Source organism: Drosophila persimilis, unplaced genomic scaffold (genome assembly GCF_003286085.1).
Source record: "Drosophila persimilis strain 14011-0111.01,24,50 unplaced genomic scaffold, DperRS2 tig00000000-arrow-pilon, whole genome shotgun sequence".
NCBI classification, from domain to species: domain Eukaryota; kingdom Metazoa; phylum Arthropoda; class Insecta; order Diptera; family Drosophilidae; genus Drosophila; species Drosophila persimilis.
The window spans coordinates 15,142,322-15,166,324 of record NW_020825288.1 but is presented as its reverse complement, the minus strand read 5'-3'; the positions used below and the strand labels follow the sequence as shown (position 1 = coordinate 15,166,324).

Below are 24,003 nucleotides of genomic sequence, written 5' to 3'. Positions count from 1 at the left end.
ATGTGTACACACACAAGCCGCATATATATATATATATGAATATATGTATACATATATACATGTACACCGAGAGAAAAAAATTTAGGAGATATAAACCGTGGACAGAGGAGTAGAGGGAAACAGTGTCCGCCCCACTGAATATTCCAATAATCTGTTGTCCCAAAGAAAACCTAAAATAAGTTCTATAAACTCGAATCTAGCACTACGGAAATCCCTCTTGGCCAATACAGATCTGACGGCCCTTGGTAGACATTTATAGTTCTCTTAGTTTATACCAGTTTTCTTTTCGATTTCGATATCTGTTTTTATTTTTTCTCAGTGATACTTTCGTAGCGTCGTCTGTTGTTGTTTGGCCGTTTAATTAATTGGCTATTAAAAGTGTTGAAAATTGAAAACAAAATTCGGTTCGTCTGCAGCGGCAGCAGCAACAATATGGAAATAGCATTCTCTGGTCAGAAAAGGCCAGGGACGAGGGGTGTGCAGGCGAGTACTCGTTCGAGTATACGAGTATATATTCGTGTTTGTCTTTGTCTTTGTTGCACAAGCAGATTTAATCGAAACCACTGGATGATATGAATAAGCGATATACGTTAATGCCCCAACGATTTACGTAATATTATCATTGAACAATGACATCATTCATGAATCCCATTATATGGGCTATGAATAATGAAAAAAAAAATATAAGATGCCACAGGCGAAGGGTATGCGGCTACATATGCAAAAAACATGCAAGTATTCCCTTATGATTTGCCAAGGAATTAAACAATTTGCAGAGACTTTACTTGTGCTAAAGTGAACCCAAAAATTACTGCTACCCCCCGGTCCAAATACCAGAAATAAACGAAGAATATAGAAATATAAATATAAGTACGGCTATATTTGTATAATATTGTACTATTAAAATTATTTTTACATCTTATATAATTCAGAAATAACTTCTTTGGGTAGAAACTCACATACAGAGACTCCATTATGTATAAAAGGCATGCGTAATACCCACTAAATGAACTTGGTACTAAGCTCCAAATTATTATCAGATTACTACAAAAATATGATTGCATTTCCAAGGCTGAATGGGTCTCCCAAAGCATCGTATTTGATTTTTTGATTCGTGCTTAAAAAATCATTTCATTATTTTGTTGAAGCCCTCGGGGTCATTGCACTTGAAGCGAAGCCAACTTTAATTCAAATAAGTGCCCTGTGAACATGGATTAAGTAAATATTATTGAGATGCAGGAAAACACGCCACAGAAGGAGGAGCAGGACATTCTGTCGTGCCAAATCGCTGACATCGTTATAAATGGCGTTTAATAAATTTTCCTGACGCCGGCGAATCTTTTTTTTGCACATTCAGCCGTGTCTGTCGATGCCTTTAATCGCGTTTTAATTAACCAAACATCCGTCATGGCCCGCCAGCCAGCGGAATTTCGCAAATCACAAATTGTTTACAAATGGCAATTTAGGGAGGGACGACATGCCACCAGAGCGATGCCTCGCGATGGATGAGGACGGGGACTGCGGCTGTACATTTTAAATCAAATTAATGTATACAATAGCAGGGATGTGGGACAGCTCTGGACAGCTGGACAGTCTGCCAGTTGGGCGGAACGTTGGCCAGACAGATGCTTTTCCAGTGGCAGCTCCCGAGGCAGGCAGCGCTCAAAATGGGCTCACAAAGGGATGGGGTTGGGGTTGGGGATGGCGATGGGAATGGGAATGGGGAGTGGCAGCATGTGTTCAATTTTACTATTTTACAACTTTACAAATGTAAATATGAAATGGCAACAACATAATGCCCGAGTCGAACATGTGGGGGCGATTTATACTGTTGCAGAATCTGAATCTGAAGCGGAATCAGCCCATTGTTGCACGGCATCTGCATTTGCATTTTAATTTACTAATTGCATGGCCGTAGAATGGCAGCAGCAGCCTTAATCAGAGCACACTCGATAGTAATTTATGATTTATGAAATTATTTCATTCAGATATTGGGCAGGTCGTAGATTATTGACTGTAAATATTTGTCCAAGAGGGATTTTGCTTACTTCGAGAGAAATTTGTAAGGGCAATTGAAGCGAAAACAAAAGGGATTAGCAATTTGTATTTATTAGCAACAATTTTATTTGTTATTTCTGCTCAATTTGCATACCTTTTGTGCTGACAGAAACAGGGGGGAAGGGAATCCGAGACGGCCAATGAATTGTTCAAACGAAAATTCAAGTATCTTTTGTGCTCACTGGGGAGGGGAGGGCACAAATTCTGGCTCTTATCAGCCATGAACCGAGTAGACATAAACAGTAACATAATATTAAGAGTAGCTTTCCCTGAAGTCAAGGAAAACTGACAGACAAATGCAATTCACTCTTTAAATAGAGTCAAAAACTCAAATATAAATTCCAAACTGCAAAAGACACGTCAGATTAATTTGAGAGTTCAACAATAAATCATTATTGTGTGCAGTACATTTCCCGGACTTCCACTTTCACTTAAGATTAATAGACCTGCAGTTTCGTGCATTTTTCATATTCCCAAGCATTCATTTATTTCGTTTATATATAAAAAGAGCAACGATTTCCCCACAATTACCAAGTGCAGTGTTGGTTGTTGGAGAAAGAGTTTCGTTTGCTGCGGAAAATGTTCCGTTTTCTCATTAAAATGGTTGGAGGCTTGATTGCCGGTCCTTGGAGAAAGCGTATATTTGCGCATACAAGTATAACAGACTGCAAAATAATTACGGGAGAACAAAAAACTCATTAAAACGCATTGCACACTGTACCGCAAACATGCCATCAGCGAGCTTTCTAAATATCCACATCCACATCTCCATCGCCGCCACTCTTCCATTTCCGGATCCGGGACTGAGCCTGGGCCTGGGCATGCATGCAAATCTATCAACGTACATAAGTACATATGTGCCTGGAAGGGCTCTTCTTCCTTTGCTGCCACTACTGTGGTACACTGAGAGGAAGCAGTTTGCCAACTTTAATAGAAACGATTCGAAATATGTGTATAAAACACATGGTGTTTGGTAACTGACAATAGAATAGAGGGAACTCCATTATCGTAAGTGTTTTGCGTACTTTTAAGGACGGTTGAATGCAATTCATCAGCACAGAACCTGAGTTTTCCCCACAATCCATATTTTCTCAATGGTAGACTTATTCCAGTGCCTTCTGGCTATCGTCTGAGTAAGTTGAGTGCTCTCAGTGGGTGACAGGACCAGGCCAGGGCCAGGGCCAGGGCCAGGCGAGCCATTGCGAACATTTATCTAATGCAACAATTGTATAAATGAGTCAGATGCCGGATGCTTTCTTGTGGTAGGGGGCACGTAAAAAGAAGAAACAATAATGGGGCAAGAACATAATGCAGAGGGGAGAAGCCTTCATTTCCTCTATTATTCCTCCTCGTTCTTCACTCTTCTTGTAATTGTCTGTGCATGGATTTCAAGATACACCACCACCACAACCACAACGACAACAACAACAACAACAACAATTTGCTGGCTTTATCTTGGCATATCGACAACATCCTTGCTCTTCTCTTCTTACCCCGCACTTGCTGCACTCTCGAGTGCGTTGGAAATGAGCTTTGCTCTCCTCTATTTTCTTTCTCTTTTTTTTTGCCTTATTTCCTTTTTTCTCGCACTCACACATGGTTTAATTAAACGCTGATAACACCAACAAAGATTTTGCTGTCGCTGTGAAAAAGTTTCTCTTCTTATATGTACCTATTACTTATACGTAGAGTGCAAGGGTATGCCCTCATATTCACCCAAAACACCTGACGTGCACGGGTAAAAGGCCTCAACAGTCGAGTGCAAGAACCATCGGAACCACAGATTATAAGTTCCTAAGAGCTGAAGCATACAAATTGTATTCCATAATGCATACGCTCTAAATTACTACATATGTACATATGTACTCGTATTGTATATGGTATACAGAGGACGACTTTGAATAGAATAATATTCAGATCACCATTCTCTGCTTAAGTACAAGAGACCTTATAGACCTCATACACTTCCAATATTCGTTCATGAATGTCCTTTGCTTTTAAACTTTCCAAAAATAAAAATTTCAATCACTGTGCGTTACTTCCTTTTTTCCGTTGTAAAAAAGTACTGCGACACGTCGATACTTAATAATTTCTAAAAAAAGAATAAACTGACGGATTGAAATGAAACTTCACACACGTTTATATGAAAGATGTACCTACTTAAGAACAACAAATTGGGCTAGTCGCAACGCCCTCCCTTATCGAACCTCACCCTTGTATGTGCCAAAAAATGCGATTTTGAAATCACTCAATTTATAATTTTTAGCGACCCAAGTTTGTAATGGCAAGCCAGTTCTCCTTGTGATGATGTTATCATTTTATCCTTGTTTAAATTATATGCATTTTGAGATTCTCTTACGAAATAAACTATTCCGAGTATCGGTAGCGGGTATCCTCGTAGTCGGAATTCCCGTTGAAAGCGTCCTCTCTTGTTTCGCCGTGCTGTGCTCCTTTGCTCGTTTGTGTATTTTTTTTTCGGGCAGCACTCGAGTGAAGTGCATAAATTTGTACTCATTGTCAAGTTGTGTATCGAGGGTCTATCTCTTGTCTCGCTCAGACTTCGGCTTGATACGAGTATTTATCTTGCTTGTCGCTCATGGCCGTTAATATGCCAGGGCCTACTTATTAAGCCAGTCAAGGGGGGCTGGCAGCGCTTTAAAAATACATAAAAATTAACTGCTGACGCAATTGCCAGGGGAGATGACGGTGGAGATGGTGGTGGTGGGGGCAAGGCAGCAGGAGGCGGTGGATGAGCTTGAACAGCCCTTACTATGACGCATTCACTGCTCATAATTCTCATAATTGACGATACCACTAGGGCCCCTCGTCTCTGTCGCTCCTTCGTGCTCAACCCGGGGCTTATAAATATTTGACGATTTGCGTTCGCCGACTCGTCAGCTGATTTACTTAACTTGCTTAAATACAAATTACCCAATGCAGCTGGGCCTGGGCCCAGCCTATCTCCTCGCACTCGTAGTAAATATAGTAAAAGGACTCCGAATCGGGGGTTTATATTGATTTTCCTCCTCCCTTGCCGGGGCTCTGTGAAAAACAATGGGGAAACATACATATGTTTTCATATTTAATTATTCCCATTCCCCAGTTACTGTACTCCTGAGTGTACGTGCGAGTACGAGTGCGAGTGCGAGTGAGTGTAAGTGTTTTATGGGCACTTTGAGTGCGCCTTTTTGTGTTTTGGCAGCAGGTAGGGCCGACTGGCGATGTCAGCTCGTTTGCGGATTGCATTGGTAATCAAGGCACTAAAGCCGAGGTGGTAACCAGAGACCCTTGAGTGCCCGCCGAATGTGGTCGAGATTCTTGGATAATGCGTATATAAGTATCTCTACATAAAGTTCAATGGCCATAACTGGGCTTTTATCAATCAGCTAATATGAATTCTTGTGGCTTTTCATTTGTTTTAGTAGTTCAAATGTTGTTGTTTCTGCATTCTGTTTAAAGAAGGCCACTAAAAGCAGGCCTGCAAAGAATTATTTGTAATTTAAGAATCTGGTTGCGGCCCAATCACTATTATAGCCCGAGTAAATCAATTACTCTCCCGCCTATAGACTTTTAGTACTGACTATCTTAATGTCGCGGCACGTATTCCTCGACTCAAACTTTCCGTCTGATTTTTCATGAAATTGATTAGATGCACACACATATTTTTCCATCAATAAAATGGTTCCTAAATCTAAAACAAATAAAATACATACATACGCACAAATGCAGTCTTATTTACACTCGTTTGAAAGTGGATTTCTACACTAGAAGTTTTCTTTTTTATTTGCTCAAAATATTTGGTTTAACATAGTTAGATATTGATAAAAATGTTCTCTAAGAGTTTATTTATTTTTGTGTATGTACACGTTGATTAAACAAATAATAAATAATCAATGTATGCAAAATTGAAACGAACATTGAGTTGAGTTGCTGGAAAGGTTGGTTCCTTTGACTAAATTATTTACAAACTATTTAGCGTGAATTGTGGTTGAAATTTTGAGCTAAAAACAGAAAAAAGTATGCCAGATTTGTGTATGTGGGGATGTTGGAATCGTAATACCACATCAAATTAATTTCAGCTCCCGAAAATGGAACCAATAGCACGGCCAAATGAATTTGGGTCGACCGAGGATTTCGAACCGAATTTCAAAGGAAGCTTAATCCTTCGATATTCATCTCCACAAACACTCTCCCAAATGAAAGAAAATAAAGGTGGAAATTATTCCTCTTTGAAGCTTTGGGACCATGTCAGGGTGAATCTTTATAAAAATCGGTAGGAATTGTATTAATTTCATATTAAACTCGAATTATTCCGGACGGTATACTACTCCATGAAATCACTAATTGGAAGTAATCGGACTGGAACAATTGGGCTGCTATTGGCGGCGCGTTTAGACTGGACATTGATTTTGGCCGGCCGGTAATCCTGCTTGTCTCATTCACGTTAATTAGGTTTTGCAGCCTGATGCCGACGTGGCCAACGAGTTGCAAATTGCAGCGCATTTGTTTTCCTGCTAGACTTTTAATTGCAGGGTAAACGGGCCTCGCCCACGCATCGGCCCTTGGCTTTTATACACCTACTACATCGTTCACATGCTCCCTACGCCCTCTATGAGGGTCTCCTCGATCTCTACGGCTTGTGGTGCCCTGGCAGAGGGTGTTCTGATTTTGCATAGGAATGTACTATTTCAGAGAGGGGCAGTCTATCTGTTTCATCCGGAGAAGCCTCCAAGATCGGGCCAGTATAATATAATATCAATTTAAAAAATATTCAATAAAACTTTAAAAATTTGTACATGATACTTAAACATGTGACTACCCAATAGATATAGAAGGGTATGAAAGCTTCTACCCCTGAAGCTACTCCTTCATTCTTGTTTGTGTTGCACGCGGCTGCAGAATGTTGCCTCCCACTGTGGCCGCCAGATAGGCCGCGAGCACACACGCGACGTCATCGAGAGTTCATTGTGCATGCAAAGATTACCCCACAAATGTACTCCGCCAACGCTCGGCTCTCACCGCCTTTCCCCACGTCGCCCCCTCTCCCACCAGCAGTTCAAAGTTTACGCAATGTCAATAGAACCGTTGGAGCAGCTGCTGATGCTAGTGCTGTTGCTGCTGCTGAAAGTCTTGCTTCTCATGTAGCTACAGAATCTTGTAAAGTGCAACAACATTTAAACGCAAAAATAGAATGCAGCAAAATGTAACAGCCTTAACCCTTTGAAGGCAAACTTTTCATGACAGCTCCTTGCAAAAACAATAAAATAGAGCAAAGGCTGAAAAGGAGGCAGGGCTGAAAAGGAGCGGAGAAAAAATGAAAGCAAAGGCGATCAGGCGACAGGCCTGACAAAGACAGATAAGAAAAGCTTAAAACATGCAGAGTGGACCTCTGCCAGCACGATGCTGTCCAAAAGCGTGAAAAAGAAGGAAAAAAACGAGGAAAAAGCGGAGTAAAAAAAAGAAGAAAAGAGGGGAAAATTGTACATTGCAGTAGTCCGGATATACGATAGCGACTGCTCAGATTCTTTTAATTTTTTTAGCAACCTCTTATGACGTGAAAATTATTGGATTTTATATATATACCTACTATACTGTATAGATGTATGTGTAAGACTAATGGTTAAAGATACACATAAAGAGTGCCGGTTATAAAACGAGGAATCGCTCAATGCCGCATCCCATTCTGCATCTCTAAGATACCATTATAGTATTTTAAATAGTTCCGAACAAGTCTCATCTTCTCATCAATTACACACGACCTTTTTACGAATCAAAGCAGATATTTTAGCTTGCGGATTTCTGTTAATATTCCGCTAGTGACTTTTTGGTAAAGGGTTAAGCGAATCTCCCTTCGGTACGTGATCCAGCCGCTGGTGACTTTTGTGAGTTTGTCGCTAGTCCCTTAACCACACCCGCACACCAGACCACACTGTCTTCGCCTTTTCGCCTCTTCATACGATGACATTCTTTTTGTTGGTAATGCTATTTCACAGTTATTGTTGTTGCTATCAACGCGAAAATGCTTGCGACAAGGGTTATGTGTGTACGTATGTGTATTGAATGAAGATGTATGCGGCGGCCAAGATGATATTTATGCATACATTATACGTATATGTACGTCTGTGTGTGTATGTGCACGCTGATGCATAAATTACGTATACGCTTGGTTCAATCGAAGAGCGGTTGGGCGCTTGTCTCCCATACATACAACCACTTGTCAATCGCAAGCAGCTCTCTCATCTCCATCTCCATCTTTGCACGTACATATATGGTGTACGGTATGCGGTATGCGGTGTACCCCTTCCCGAAACCCACTGATGTGTTTTCCGTATTTATATGCAATTTTTCTTCATCTTTTATGTATGTAAGTTGTCGTCGCAGGCTTTTATATCCTTTCAAGTGTACATGACATACATATACATATAAATATACAGTCGGGCCAAAAGTTATTCGTACACACCTAAACGACAGACAAGCTGTATCAAAATACAGCATTGTATTAAGGATAGACCAAACGTTTAATTTATAACAAAAATCACATTAAATTCAGTAACGATTTGGCTTTGGAAACAATTACTCTCCACTTTAGAGATCTGAGAGACCAAAGACTTGGCTGTGGAGGGTCCACGAATATTTTGTGATGGCTGTGTGTTTTCATGCTTGTCAGCCTGCCGTTTGCATACATTTGCGAGTAGCTGTAATGATATTTGTTATTTGTTTGTTTGTTAGTTTGCGTGTGCGTTGAAAGCATTGAAATGCTGTTTGTCAAACACGAACACTCAGCCCCTATACCATGTCCCCCACTTGTGCACTTTTCTAATGGCTAGCCCGGGGGGCTTTGTGCGGGGACTCGGCTCGGGGGTGCATTACAACTCGCTTACAACTCGCAGTGTGATTCAATTACCATGACTGGCTTGGAAGCCCGCTCTCGGATCACATTTGCATAGGCTTTGGCCCGAGTCGCTTTGCCTTTTCCGTAGCCTTTGCTTCTACTTTAACCGAATGCAGCCTGAAAGCAGGCAATGGAATTTTTAAGTGCACACACACACACACACACGCACTGCCAAACTCACGCACACGGAGACAGACAACATATTTGAGTAGTTTCTCCATTTTGAAACCTGCCACGAAAGCAATCTGGGCAACAATTTCGAGTGCCCTTGCCACACTGATGCATTAATTTAACCACATTTCGTACTATTTGCCTTCCACTTCAGTGATTGTGTGGACTGTGGAGGTGCGAAAATAAGAGGATAAGGATAACTTATCACGCTAAGAGCTGATAATAGCCATGGAGATGTGAGAGCAAAAAGACCACAGATTTTGTACTCCCATAGCATTTAAGGTATCTAAGACTTTTATTATAACTAACTAAAATGGTAATACACCCAAACCGCTAGAGTTAAGAGACAAAACCAATACCTTAATAAATCAAATTATAATAATACTAAATTAGCCCCACAAAATAATACTGCTTCTCTATAAATTAGGATACAGTCCCCTCGGAATGCCCTACTCAGAATCAAATAAATACAAATGTGAATAATATTACCGTAGAGCTCGAGACACTTGAATGTCCCATCTCCCCAGAGGAAGGACCTTTCGGTTCGTGCCTACAAATTTGGATGCCCGAGAGCGTCGTTTGCAAATGCCCCAGCTTCACATATAACATGCATATCAGATCAGTTCCGTTCCGTCTTGATTGATGATGATACGCGTAACGTGCGCCTATCAGGGGAACAATGAGAGAGAGAGAGAGGGAGAGAGAGAGAGATAGGCGGAGAGCGCTTGTGGCAGACGTGGCCGCAGCAGTCATGCCACAACTAAGCCTGGCCCACATCTCTCTGACGTGCACATTATCCTGCGCTTGGGCCAGAACCTGTCACGGCTATAAACAGACAAATTCTATTATTTGTTGGCCCGACACACGGAACATACTACGCCCCAACAGAGAGAGAGAGAGCCCAAATTGTACGGCTCATGTGGCTCACTAAATCAAAGTTTCGTGTTGCATACGGCATGCCTCACATAAATAGGCTCAAAATATTGTATTATGCTTGTACTAGGAGGACTTGTTCAGTAAAATAAACAAGGATGGAAGGCTAGTTTCGGATCTCTTGAAGATGGATAGGACAAGATTTTAATTTTACCAAAGAGACTATATAATATATCGAGCTCCTTGACATTATATTTATATTCGATCAGTTAATTCTGAAACTGAAATAAAATAATTTTCTGTGATACACGAATAGACTGGAATGACATCTACATAGGTATTTCCTCCAATTTACCTTGAATTATTTTCAATATACGATTGAATATACCCATTCACTTGCCCGGGAGTGTGCTGATGATGAACGAGTGTGATTTGCTCCAAATGTGTGTTAGGTGTTTGGTTATTTAGTATTTAAAATGAATTTCACAGCATGACATGCAGAAGAGCAAACAAATTATCCGGCGAAACCGCAGTGACACGATATCAGCCATCAGGACGGAGCGGCTAATGCTGCTTCCGATTCCCGTCTTCCTCTTTCCCAACTTTCCTTAGTTTTTCCCCTGCTGTCTTGACAATTTTTCGCTCTGTAAATTGAAATTGATTTTGCGCAAATGATTTCCGTGAAAGCGGCATTAAAATGTCGTTTTGTGGGTGTCGTTAAGGCCTGCTTTGTTGCATAAACAAGTTCGAACCACGAACAAGAATGCTAACCATCCTCTTCCCCTCTTCAATCAAAGCCCCTCCATTTGCTGGCGGTGCTGCCCGTACTCGTATTTGCACTTCATTTTCATATTTAAGTTCGTTTATTATGCGAATGTAATTAATTATAAAGTTTAGCGCCCAGAATTTCAGTGTTTCAATTCCGTTCGCGACTGGCAGCCCGCCGGGTGTACAGCAAAGTCCCCAGAGGCGGTGCCTAGAGGGTAATACCATAACCCAACAGCTTTGTGGGTCAGCGTTGATGTGACATATTGGAAGGCCGCAGGACGATTAGCTGATATTTGGCACTGGCATAAATCAATCGAGAAGCAGGCGTATGCAAATCCAAATATGTCAATCACTGAATAAATCAGTCAGCCAGTCAATCAGGCTGATACCGCGACAGTCCGTCACTTGGTTAATAATCAGGTCAATAAGTCGGATACCTCGACACTTCGCCAGTTGGTTATTAAGTCCATCAGTCAGAAAGTCATGCCGTTCTACTTTTTTCTGAAAACAAGGGGGAACCTTGTGAGCCGTGGCACGGGCCGCGGCTCTAAATTTATCTGTTTTACATTTGGGAGAGTGAAACAAAGTTAAAATACTTGGATGTACTCTTAACTGTATACTTACTTCTACGGACACGACTTTCTTTTCGATCTCCATGCTTTTCTCAGTGGCCGTACATTCGGTATTTCTCTAGTGTGGCAATACATTTATAGATTATTTGGTTACTGCCGCACTTGACAACAATATTAAATTGAAATTTAGTTTGGTTTTTTGATTTTTGAATTTTACTGAATTTTTCAGTCTTTTCAGTCAGGGATGCAGACGTTTTGGAGAGCTCTTATCTGGCAGCTTCTTACAATCCGTCTCGATGAAATTATCTAAACGCCCAAGCTTCTTGCCCCGTGACTTTCTTGTGGTTGTATCCTATTGCCCCTCAACAGGCACAAATTGTTGTTCAAGTGGCATGAGCTTGAACCTGCAGTACTGCGATTTTGTTCTATTCTATTTCCAAGAATAAATTTAAAATAAGCCAAATTGTTTTATTTAATGCTAAGACTGAGAGGAGTGGAAACAGATTAAAATTCTAATCAAATAGGTGATTGGGTGGAAGGGGAATAAGCGAAGTGCAAGAATTAACAGACAAGACAGCGAGAGAGCATGGGCAGTCATCTGATCATCTATGGAAAATCTCGTATAGCTTACATAAATCATAAACTCACATGTGTACTGACTGAATATGGGGTGTAAATGTAGAGCTCGATAGCTCGTCGAGCTATCAGAAAGTCATGCAGCCAATTTGTCCATCACTTAATCCTTCAGGCCACTCAGTCAGTCAATCCTTAGATCCGATATTCACTTCGTCATAGAGAATGTCCAGCCCTCTCTTTATCTGTACCGTATAGTCGAACAGTGAATAAGTCAATAAGCCCGAAAATTGGTTTGCCACTAAATCGTTCAATGAATTAATCCGTCGATCAATACTGCAATTAGTCTGCTGGTCAGACCGTAACGTAGCTATTCAAGACTTATTCAATCAACCAATCTGCCAGACATCCTTCAGTCAAGCCAATTTTCCAATGATTCATAAATGAGTCAGTACTCCTTTCATTCAGTCAAGTCGGATAGTTAAAGAGTTGTGTATTCAGTCAGATACACATGTCATATGTAGCCATTAGTTCAGTCAGTACATCAGTCTTTCAATCAATTAGCCAGTCAGCCAGCTAGTAAATGCCTCTCCCAATGCTTTCTAATTCCTTCTGGGATCACCAGGCCATGAATGGGTAATGCCCGATGACATTAGCCGCTTCCACGCCCAGTTTGACTCTAAATGATGGCTCTGCCGAATTTTTCGGTTGTTGGTTGGGCAGCAGCAACTGCCGTGGGGGAAGCGGCAGTTGTTGCAGCCACAAATCAGAAATGCAAAGAAACATTTTAATGTGCGTGTGGGCCCAGAACCCAACCGGACCCCAACCCGAACTCAAACTCGATCCGGAACCCGAATCTAAATCCCAAAACCAAGCAAAAAGCAAATCATCAGCTGAACCCTCTTCCACTGAAGTCCCTCCCGCCACTCCAGGCCCCCATGTTTGGCAGCTCGCAGCGCGTAAATTATGCAACATGCTTTTAAGGCAGTGGCAGTGGCAGCGGCAGCGGAAAAGGGAACGCAGGGAAATTATTGCACAAAACGAGCAGCGAAAAGAGCAGATGAGAGCCTCAGAAGAAGAGGCGACGACGACGGAAACTCAATCGCGCTGGGATTGTAAAAAAAACAAAAAATAGAAAGAGAGAGCAGCAACAAAGACAAAATTGGGACCAGAAAAAAATGGCAGCACAAAAGGGAAACACAGAAAATTTGACAACAGCTGAACAGGGAAAATAACTAAGAGCGAAAGGGGTCGAGTATTACGACCAGAAGATACCTGGTACTCGAATCTTCAGAGATCTATATAGCCATATTAATTCAAAGTCAAAATTCCCCATTACAATGGGAGCCACAATTGAAGGAGCGGAATCCTACCCTGTTAATCCTGATCAAGAAGATATACAGTTCAAGGGGGTATTCTTTGTAGCTCGAATACCGAGTGTTAGAAATAAGAGGATAAGCCGAATCTGGTTCGAGTCATTTTTTGGGCAAACCCTTTGGGGCATTCTGCTCGTAGACACGACATTTCAATATTTTTAAGCTCTCTCTTTGTCTCTCTTTCTCTGCCGCCCCTCACATCAACACATTGCGAGGGAGGGTGTCAGTGCCAGTATGTCAGTGTGTGTGTTTGTGTGTGGGCTGTCAATTTTAATGGCTGCCCATGAAATTGAAATGCAAGCGATGAAAAATTCAAGCATTTCAACGTGATGGACACTAGTATGGCTCTGATAATTTATAGCTCGCCCATTCGTAACGCTGCCACAACACCAACAACAGAGAATATGGACGTACATACACATACTCGTGTATTCTGTGTTCTGGGCTGAAAATGGAATCGAGCCGAGTCGAAGCCTTGATATTGTTTTTAGGTCTTTTGCCCTTTTGCGTTTCAAATAGTAATTAAAATGCCATTAGATTACCTACCCCTTAGTGCATCAGGGCCGTGGGCCATCGCCTGCTTGCTGGCTATTGCCGGGCTATTAATTATGGAAAAAATGGAATGTTTCCCTGGGTCGAATTCTGGTCACAAATTGATTGAATGATTTCCCTTCCAGAGTACTTTTCAGTGCTCTTGTCCTCGTTTCTCAACTCTTTCACTGAACTAATTGGCCCGTCAAGGCGGCAGTGACCCGAGTGGCCGGTGCGTCACACATTAAGGACGGGAGAAGTGATTGACAAGTGGGGCCACACTCCCACTCCCGCTCCCATTCACTCTCCCGCGCTGAAGGCCAGCTCTAATTCCAATTAAATGATTGGGTTAGAAGCTTGAATGGTGGGTTTTGTCAGGCATAAAATTAGCCATGGACAAATGACAAAGCTATTGAAAATGTAATCAATATTTATCAATTCAACATTGATTAATGGGATCACACAGAGATCCATGGGGATCACGGCGTGCCAAAGGAAAATCATACCATTATACCCATGAAATGAGTTTAATCGTTCAGACCAGAACATTACATGGCTGGTTACCATGTCAATTATTCGATACTGAAACAACCTTCAACAGTACAGCTGCTGGAATGTCTGAGCCTTCGAAAGTGTACCGAAAAGGTCAATATCGATTCGAGGCACTTATTCATAGATTCATTCAATTAGACATGGACTTATGGTTTTTGAAAACACAAGAATTTGAGTTGATTCTGTTATATATCATAATTGAATAAAATAAAAAAGGATTACAATCGAAATTCAAGTGCTTAGAAAATTGTTCGATTTAAATTGATTGGGTCAGTCGTAAACGACTTATTTTTTCCTTTTTTTGTAATTTAATCAAGCATTCGACTTTTCGTTCGGTTCATTTGTTTTATTATTACCATTTCCTGAAATTAAATTTCAATTAAAAAGTTACGTATATATATACCAAATAGAATATGCACAATGGTGTGTAATCAGATTTATTGGTAAAATGAATAGAACATCAATTGGGCCAGCATTCTGCTGATGCCAATGTGCTCGCCGAATGATGATAAATGAAACAAGAATTATGTAAATGCAATCAGAAAGTGGACAATCGAATACAACTATTGCTCGTTGAAATGCCATCGAATACTGGCGACGATATGGATGAGACGTGACAGCACCCTCTCCACCAGCTTACGGGTGGGCGCATGTGGCGTATGCGTGATGTATCCGTGCGTGCGTTACGCATACGCCACCGGGCCGTGTCGGAGGGATGCTGTCTCCTTCTTTCGAAGGCCCAACTCAATTTAGCCTCTGATAAGCTGCGTAAAATTCAATGCTACGCTGTTATTGTTCCATCAAGCAAATTCGTTTTCAAAATCAGCATCTAAATAAATACATATAGACAAGCAAAAGAAGGTAAATTAAATTTATCTACGTCAATAGCTCGGCATTGCCTTTGATAAACAGGGTAAATAGCAATCATGGCAGCTATTTTAAGGCCATTAAAGGCGGGCCAAAGTGAATCCTTTTCTTTTCTTTATTTGGCTCTGGCTTTGGCTTTGCTTTAGGTTTTTTTTCGTATCCTGCGCTCAGTATCGTTGGGTCCGGAGCATGGCAAACGACATTTGCAGATAAGGTTCCACATTTTTGGGTAGTCCAGAAATGGTTTTTTTTCCCGGTCTTTCTCTGTCTCCTTTGCTTCTGCTCCTTTGCTTCCATGTTCCCCATGGCTATTTAATAAAAGTTGCGGCTGCAATAAAAACGGAGGCGGATGACAGGACGGGACAGGACAGGATCAGCGGAAGAGGGAGAGGAGTAGGAAGGATGAGTGAAGGTTGGGAAATCTGTTGCTATGGTCCGGCGGTCTTATCAACACACTCACATGCCCTGTCTCTAGGCCCTGGCCAGGCCTTTTTGGGAATTATTACGATTTTATGAGGAATTCACGCCGTAGCCCACACAAGGAATCCGTGCCCGTGCCCGTGCCCGAGCCCGAGCCCGTGCCTCAGCCCGTCCTGCTCATGTCCTTGACGCGTGCCATAAGACAATAAGAATGAGGCTTTGGCATATTTCCACATGTCACTGAGTTCCCACTTCATGTTCCTCCTTCACTCAGCCGCCTCTTTTTAGTTTCGCCTTGGCTCCTGTTTGGCGCCCCTGCCCCCGGTTGCTTGACGGAAATACGGGCAAATAAATCATTTTATTGCAATACAATTTCTGGCTCCGGATGTTTACCACGCGCTCCAGTTACAGATCCACTCTCATTCTCACTGCCACTTGCCCCGGACCCAGACCCAGACCCCCAGCACTCTCCGACTGGAGCATTTTATGCGGCCATTGGGAGGACAAACACACGACAGTTTCACGTTGCTTCAATATTAATAAGACGGAGAGGGGAGTGGAGTTGAGTGGAGTGAAGAGCTGTGGCAGACTGTCAATATGACATGGCGCCAAAATGCCGCCACCGGAAGTTGTCCTACAGGCAGGGTGACAGTAGGAGGAGGGTAGGAAGCGGAAGACTTGCCTTTTCTTTGCTTACTCGTACATTACATGCATCGTGTTTCATCAGGGGGGCATTGCTCATTTTTTATTATCGCTCAATCCAATCTCGGGCTGCCACCGGCTCCGCTCCGCTCTGCTCTGCTCTGCTCTGCTCCTTGGGCGAATGTGCAATTGGTTTGGAGCTGCCACCGGAAGCAACAAGGCAACACTTCGGCGAGGTTGGCAGCGGAAGTGTTGCTCTGGAAGGGGGAGGGGGCTGGCCACTTGAGGGATTGCGATGGGTAGCCGCCTGTGTGGGCCTTGACTTAAGCGAGATTTGTGGACAGCAATTAATACTTTTATAGCTCTGACGGAACTTTAATTTAATTATTAATTAGCCCGACCTTGTGACCCGGCCATCCGGCTTATTATGCTTATTAAACCAGGCGCAAAGCCAATTTAATTGTGCCACACCCACCACTGCCCAGCCAGAGGACATCTGAAGGAGTTGTTTACTTAATTTTGCCCTCTCTTTTCTGCCCCCAGCCAGAATCAAGGCCAGGGCCAGTTAAATTGCGTTCGAATTGCAAACAAAGTCAGAGCCCGAGCTGGAGCCGGAGCCGGAGCCAGAGCTCGCGCTCGAGTCGGAGACACGGCAAAGGACACGGTCCCGGTGGCTCGTCCAACACCAACACCAGGACCAAGATCAAAGTCAATTTCTCCTAACCTGTCCTCACCTCAGCCGAGCAGTCACAAAGTTTTCCCAACTAACGAAACTTTGTCCTTTTCCTGCTGCGGCACCTTGAGCGGGCTCCAACTCTTTCTGCTGCCTGACCCTAGCTCCACTGCTCTGCTGCCTGAAATATTCATAATTGAAGTTATTGTTTGCACCCCCAGCCCCCACTTTGGCCTGGTCTACGTACGAGTACGAGTAGTATGTGTGTGCGTGCAAGAGCCACGCCCCATGGGCCACAGCTGGAGCCGTTTTGATTGTTTTGTGGCCGGAGACCGTCGATGAATTGAGGCATCGGGCAAAAGTTCTCGAACTTTTCAGTTTTCGGTTTTTGTTTTCGCTCTTTTTCAAGCGCCATAGAAACTTTGATTGGCCTACAAAATGGCACAAGTGATTGGACATGTGCTTCATTTGTTATATATGGCAAGGACTATGCTGGGATACGTCTCATCCAGGAGGCTTCTCCCCGGGAACTTTGGGAACGAATTTAATTGCTAATTGGAGCAAGTTTCCTTTACAATTGGCAAATGAGTTGACTGAATTGTTAGATTAACTTGGAATTTCCTTGCAATCTGTTCGAGGAAGGATGGAGCTGTGTGCGGGGAAAGTACTCGTAAAACTATTTAAATATGTACTTTAGATAGTCGTTAAATTTCCACTTCGGTTCCACTTCTTGTTTAAAAAACATCTAATATAAGAGGAAAATTCATTGTGCAGCTGAAGGGAGGTTCTAGAGGCAATTTTATTGAACATTGGATACTTAGCTCCTAAGTACAGCATAAAGCGGTACAGCGGCACTCATTTTTCTGGCTTTAAATTAAAAATTTATTCCGAAATGGTCAAGGATGGCTCCTTGGAGTAGACGAAAACCAATTGCCAAATGAGTGGGTAATAATAACTTGTTCTAGGAGTTGCCAACAATTAATCAAACTTAAATAATATTATATATATTATATTAAATTGTTAAACAGCCATATATTATACAGATCATACTGCAACTATTTTTCAGTGGACATTTATTAAATTAATGTATATTTTATTCAAATATAATAAAACTACTTTATAAAAGCTCTAAATATAATTCATTATTAATGGATAGCCCTTGAATTTTTGTATAACCAGTGGCGGCCACATGAATAGAGTGCGATTTATGTCGACAATTTTTGCGATAAAAATTAAATTGATTGGGAATTATAGATTTTAAAGCCTGATCTCTAATTGGGTGAACTTTTCAGGTCAAAATCTAGCTTTGAAAGGCCAGAACGCCAGAGTTTACAGTAGAATTTCGTCGTCTTAATGAAATATTCTGCGCTGAAGACTAAAAATAAACAGAAACTACTCTTTTATTCGTTATTTTTGTGGCCATTCTGTGCAATGCCATTTCACGACACGACAACCATGGGGCTCTAGACTTTCATGTCTGAATATTCTCGTATTTTCGTAGCTGTTATGACTCGTGCCTGAAAAGTCCGGTGAAAATCCGCAGGTTGGTCTTTCATTAAAACCAGCTTTTGAATACCTAAACATTCTCACGGCTCTCCCCACCGTTTCTGTCTTCTTATATTGGTACTTTTATATTCGGCTAAAGCTTTGAAACCTGAGTGTTCTTGACCGATTTTTTTTGATAAATAATTTGAAAAGTAAAAATATAGAATAAGGGGGGAAAATGCTTCAAGAACCCATCGCTTGCTGAAAGCTTTGACGGGACTCTCCCCTTTTATGGGCCTCATTTGAAGGGGCTATTAAATCTAATTGCTAGCAATTTGTACAATCTACTTAGGATATCATTTTTAATGCGACAACCTCCTGCTGCCACTTGACCCCTTTTATGCTAATTGAGGAAAGCGCAAAAAAAGATGGAAGGTAAACATGAAAAGAACAATGAGCACGAAACAATGGAGTTTTTGCAATTTAAATTAACATTTTGAGTGAATCAAATAGAGGTGAAGAGTCAGTCGTTTGGTAAAAACTGCTGACCCACGGTAAGACCCAGCAGGGCACGGCAAAGCAAAGCTTCTAAATTGTTTTTGATGCCACCGTCGGCGCTGCAGATGGTCAACAGAGCTCATGGCAATCCAAATACCAGCCCGTGCGCCACATGGCCGGGGACACCTCCGCCCACAGCCCCGACACAGACACGCTGCCAGATTTGCATAACACGTTGCGGTGCCCGTTCCCTTCCAGGACACACAGAAAATAGTTGGCGCGATATTTTACCATTCTGCCACGGTGCCTGGATGCGGCTAGCTTCGTATATTTCTCGCTGTCTCACTTGCTCGCAGCTGCTGCCTCTCTTTGTGGTGGCATATAAAATTCTAGCAATAACCATAAGCAGGCAGCCCGAACGGAGGGGCTCCCGATCCAGTTGTACCCTATCTAATGGAGCATTGAATCCGAAAACCCCAATGATGCTTGGATTCGAATCGGATGGGAAATCTTTTAAAATGATCAGAAAAATAGAGAAAATTAATACATTTTGGAGACTAATATAGAATGTTACGATCTCAAGGTTCCGCAATGCAAGTTTCCGTTGCCTGTTGCACTTTCAGCGCCCACCCGATACCATTTGCCAGTTACCTATACAACGGAATGGGAAACGGAAAAAACGATTTACATCTCACTCGCTGAGATATTTGAATGCGACGCCGCGCCTTCCCGAATCCGACCTGGTCAAAAGGACGGCGACTGCGACTGACTCGAGGCTGTCCACAACCAAAGCCAAGGAGGAGCAGCGGCAGCAACAACAGCGGCTGTGGGAGCAGCAAACAAAGGCAACAAGCAACAACAAGCAACAACAAGCAACAACAGCAAGACAAACAAAAGCGGGTAAAAAGTAAAAGCTGCAAAAAGGCCAAAGGCGAGGCACGAACTCTTCCACGAACACCCATCTCACCCACACACACGTTCACTTAGGCAGCCGCACCCGCACTGTATCTCATAGATACATATATGCATGAAATTTCACACCCCGCCACAGACCAACAGAGGGGCGGGTAGTGGATAGGGGCCATGGGGGCATGGGGGCAGGACACGGATGATGGGTGCCCAAGACACTAGAGGAGCCGAAATGCAAATACACAAACAATGGCGGTGCGGGGCTACTAAGCCAAGCTAAGAAGGTTTTGGTAAACAAATTTTACTGCCAACTCACACACAAGCAGCCTCCACATGCACACACATATACACACACATCACCACACATTCGTTGTTACTGTTGTATGGCACTGGCAGCCCAGGACATTCATAGTTAAAATTTAGAGAGACAGCCACCGAGAGATTTGGCAAACAGCTACAATATTCCATACCCCGCCCCCGCACACCCACACCATCCGCCCACCCACCGGGAAGCCCCTTTCCATCTCCTGTTGCGTTAATCAAGGTTCACACAATCACCAACAACAATGGATGGCGAGCACGTGCCAAAATGGTCATGGAATATTTTGCATTTGGTTTTTACTTATTTTGGTAAGCGACATTTCCTCGTTGAGTATTTGCCCAGTCGCAGTCCCAGTGCCAGAGCCAGTGCCAGTTGTTGCTGCCCGGCTCGTGTTGATTAAAAAATTGTCAGCCAGCCCTAGACTATTCACAGCTCTCCACGGGTCTACAGTGCGTTACGAAACTATAGGAAAGTGCTACAGCTGAAACGAGAGGGAACAATGAACGTTTATACCCGATACTCACTCTCGCTCCCTTCTGTCAGATATCGCACACTGCACGAGGAAGAGTATGTGGGAGAGAATGAACGGGAGAGACAGAGCATGAGTCAGCTCTTGGACGAGGTAGCATAGACATTGCAATTTCATGGGTTCCTACTGGCATTGGTAAATTTCTATGATCCTGCGTTTTCAAAATCGTGGACGCCACAGATCTTCGTTCTTTGTGGAGGCTAAGATATCAAGATATCAATCTTGTAACAGGAGGTCCACAGGAGTCTGGATACAAAATTTGGTTGATCTAGCTTGTGTAGCCTCTGAAATCTAGGCGGTCATCGGGATGGACAGACAGATGTAGCTATATCGACTCGGCTATTGATACTGATCTAGAAAATACAAACTTTATAGGGTCGGAGACGCTTTCTTCGGGGTGCTACACGCATCTACTTCCACCCCGAATCTAATATACCCCAATACTCTTAGAATAAATATTGTTTCCACAAATGGGATGAAATAAAATTACTTCAATTTTTCTGTCTACAGCTGACAAAAGATGTTATGAAGTGGGACTTAGCCTTATAGTTTTGAGCTGCACCGTACCTATGTAGATCCATCCACCCGCTATTCCCTCGAGAAAACCTTTTGGGTTGGGACTATTAAAATCGATTGGATTCTGGTTGGAAGTGCTACACTTGGGCACTGCCCGAGTCATGCCATATTTTTGGCCGGGTTTTAGGTTTGCTGAATGCCCATTTGGGCTAATAACAAATAACTGAATGGTCCATTATACGAAATGAGTCTGAACCAGAGCCAGGGCCAGCAAGTGTTGAGAGCTAATGGCAACCGGTATTGACAGTGGCAGAGCAGGGCTCGGGCTTCAGGGCTTCCCCCATTCGCACAACCAGAAATTGCTCTCATGCATTATGTAATAAATTTATATGAGCTAATTGCTGGCGAAAGTTCATTAATTTGGGGGCCATGAACTAAATTTATTTAACCCATTAAATATTGTTAGTTCTGGATAGCATAATGATTATGTTCGGCCCCGTCATGGGTGCGGCAAAGTACGTAAACACAACGAGGGGGAACGTTGTGAGTTGCTGCGGACACCGCAACTCTACGGTTATACCCGATACTAAGTCAGTATGGCTCTCCTTCGGCAGACGCCGCTAATATTAACGACACGACAAAGAGTGCGTGCGAGAGAGACAGAAAATCAGTCTGAGCGTGACGTCGGGCGCTGCGTAGCCAATGCAAATTGATTTGTTCCTTTTGGCTATAAAAATGATCTGATCTGATCCAGATTCAGCAATCTAATAGATATGGTCATTATCTATGATTCTGCGTTTTTAGTTTTCTCAAATCTGCAATATTGTGGATGCAACAGATTTTCGTCTTTTGTGGGGGCGGATGGGGGTGGGGCGAAATTCTGAGATATACGTTTTATAGTGACATCTTAAAGGAGTGTGTGCACCAAATTTGGTTACTCTAGCCTTAATAGTCTCTGAGATTTGTGGTTGCCTCAGATTTTCGTCCTTTGAGGGGGCGGAAGGGGGGGTGTGGCGAAATTTGGACATGAAACGGTCAAGGTCCGATATCACAGGAGTGTGGATACTAAATTTGGTTGCTCTAGCTTTTATAGGTTCTGAGATCCTTGAACTCATATTTTGCAATTGGCAAAACCGACCATGAAACCTGTGTGTTAGAGTGAGACAGAGCGAGAAAGAGTGAAATTGTTTTCGTGATTCTGGCTGTAATAATTATACAATCTGGTTCAGATTTTGCACTCTAGAAGATATAGTCATCTTCTACGATTTTGCGTTTTTAGTTTTCTCGTATCGTCGAAATTGTGGATGCCACAGATTTTCGCCCTTTGTGGGGGCGGAAGTGGGCGGGGCAAAGTTTTGAAATATTTTTGGAGCAGTGACATATCACAGAAGTCTGGATCCAAAACATCGTTGCTCTAGCTCTTATAGTCTTTGAGCATTAGGCGCTGAAGGGGACGGACAGACGGACAGACGGACGGACAGACAGACATGGCTCAATCGACTCGGCTATTGATGCTGATCAAGAATATATATACTTTATAGGGTCGGAAACGATTCCTTCTGGACGTTACACACATCCACTTTCACCACAAATCTAATATACCCCAATACTCATTTTGAGTATCGGGTATAAAAAGCTACTTTACAAGTGTGAATGGGGTGGTGGATGTGGATGAAACGATAACAGAAGTGTTCATTTTGTTTTGGTATAAAATTATCTGGACAAATTGGGTATTTTTACACAGTATATTCTAATCTTTATCCAATCAATACTGACATGTTTATAAACAAGATTGAGGACAATATAAGCTTGTAGCCCATATCAACCCCTTTTTATTATTAAGATGGCAGGTGTCGGCTAGGGACCGTTCTTTCTTCCCGAAATCGATGGTAATGATCTCGAGAAGCCACGAAATCACTTCAAGTTTATCTTATCTTAAATTTGTATATTCAGACACATAACTAAAGTCCGCTGTTCATTAGCTTGAATTGATAACCATTTATAGCGATGAAACGGCATATTTCTGTCTGATAATATATTTATTACCTATCCAAAGAGCAAATAGAAACAGTATGACCTCTATTGAAGTCCTTTGTTGGGGCCACAATTTCACCGCGGACTTTATATTTCCATACAATTGCATTTGATATTCACTGAAAGGACACGGGGCCTCATACCGCTCTGTGTACCTATGGAATTTTCGATTCAATCGAGTGAAAATGGCATTGACTGGCCGTTGAATAATGTATTTGCTATGCCGCTGAATTGAGGACCGCTAATCGAAATTTCATATTTGTTCGCTTCGTTATATTTGCAGATTATATGACCCTTATATCAGCGATGTGAAGGAGCCACACCACCCGCAACAGGACTAGAACCAGCAGCAGCGTGACCCCTCACCGAAAGCGGGCTGACGTCTGCGGCATTCAGCATCGGAACAATTTGTATGTAGTTTAGTACATATATTAAATCCCCCGCATTACTATTAAATTATATAGACAAATAGATACACAAAACGCCCGGCAACGTCAACGGGAACGAGCCTGAAAACTAAAAATGCATAAATAAATAAATAAAATAGCATGGCACGGAACGATTCTAAAATATCACAGATTGTTGTATCAATAAATTATTAATAAAAATGTCTGCGGACAAACAAACGAACAGAACAGAGCTATAAAAAAGTTGTCACCATCAAAAGTTGGACATCAACCAGGAAAAAAACAATTTTCAGAACAGAAACAAGAGCATCAGCCAGGAATGGAATGAAATTTAT

The 24,003-nt window shown here is 42.4% G+C and overlaps 1 protein-coding gene across 2 annotated transcripts in view; it reads left to right on the top strand.

Annotated features, from left to right (window-relative positions):
• The window catches only part of LOC6588261 (patj homolog), a 33,619-nt gene extending 9,807 nt beyond the window's left edge, over positions 1–23,812 (top strand). For both annotated transcript variants that reach the window (XM_002013771.2, XM_026984172.1), the window contains one exon: positions 23,545–23,812. The gene's annotated coding sequence lies outside the window, so the exon portion shown is untranslated. The remainder of the gene's footprint in view (positions 1–23,544) is intronic.
• The last annotated feature ends 191 nt before the right edge of the window (positions 23,813–24,003 follow it).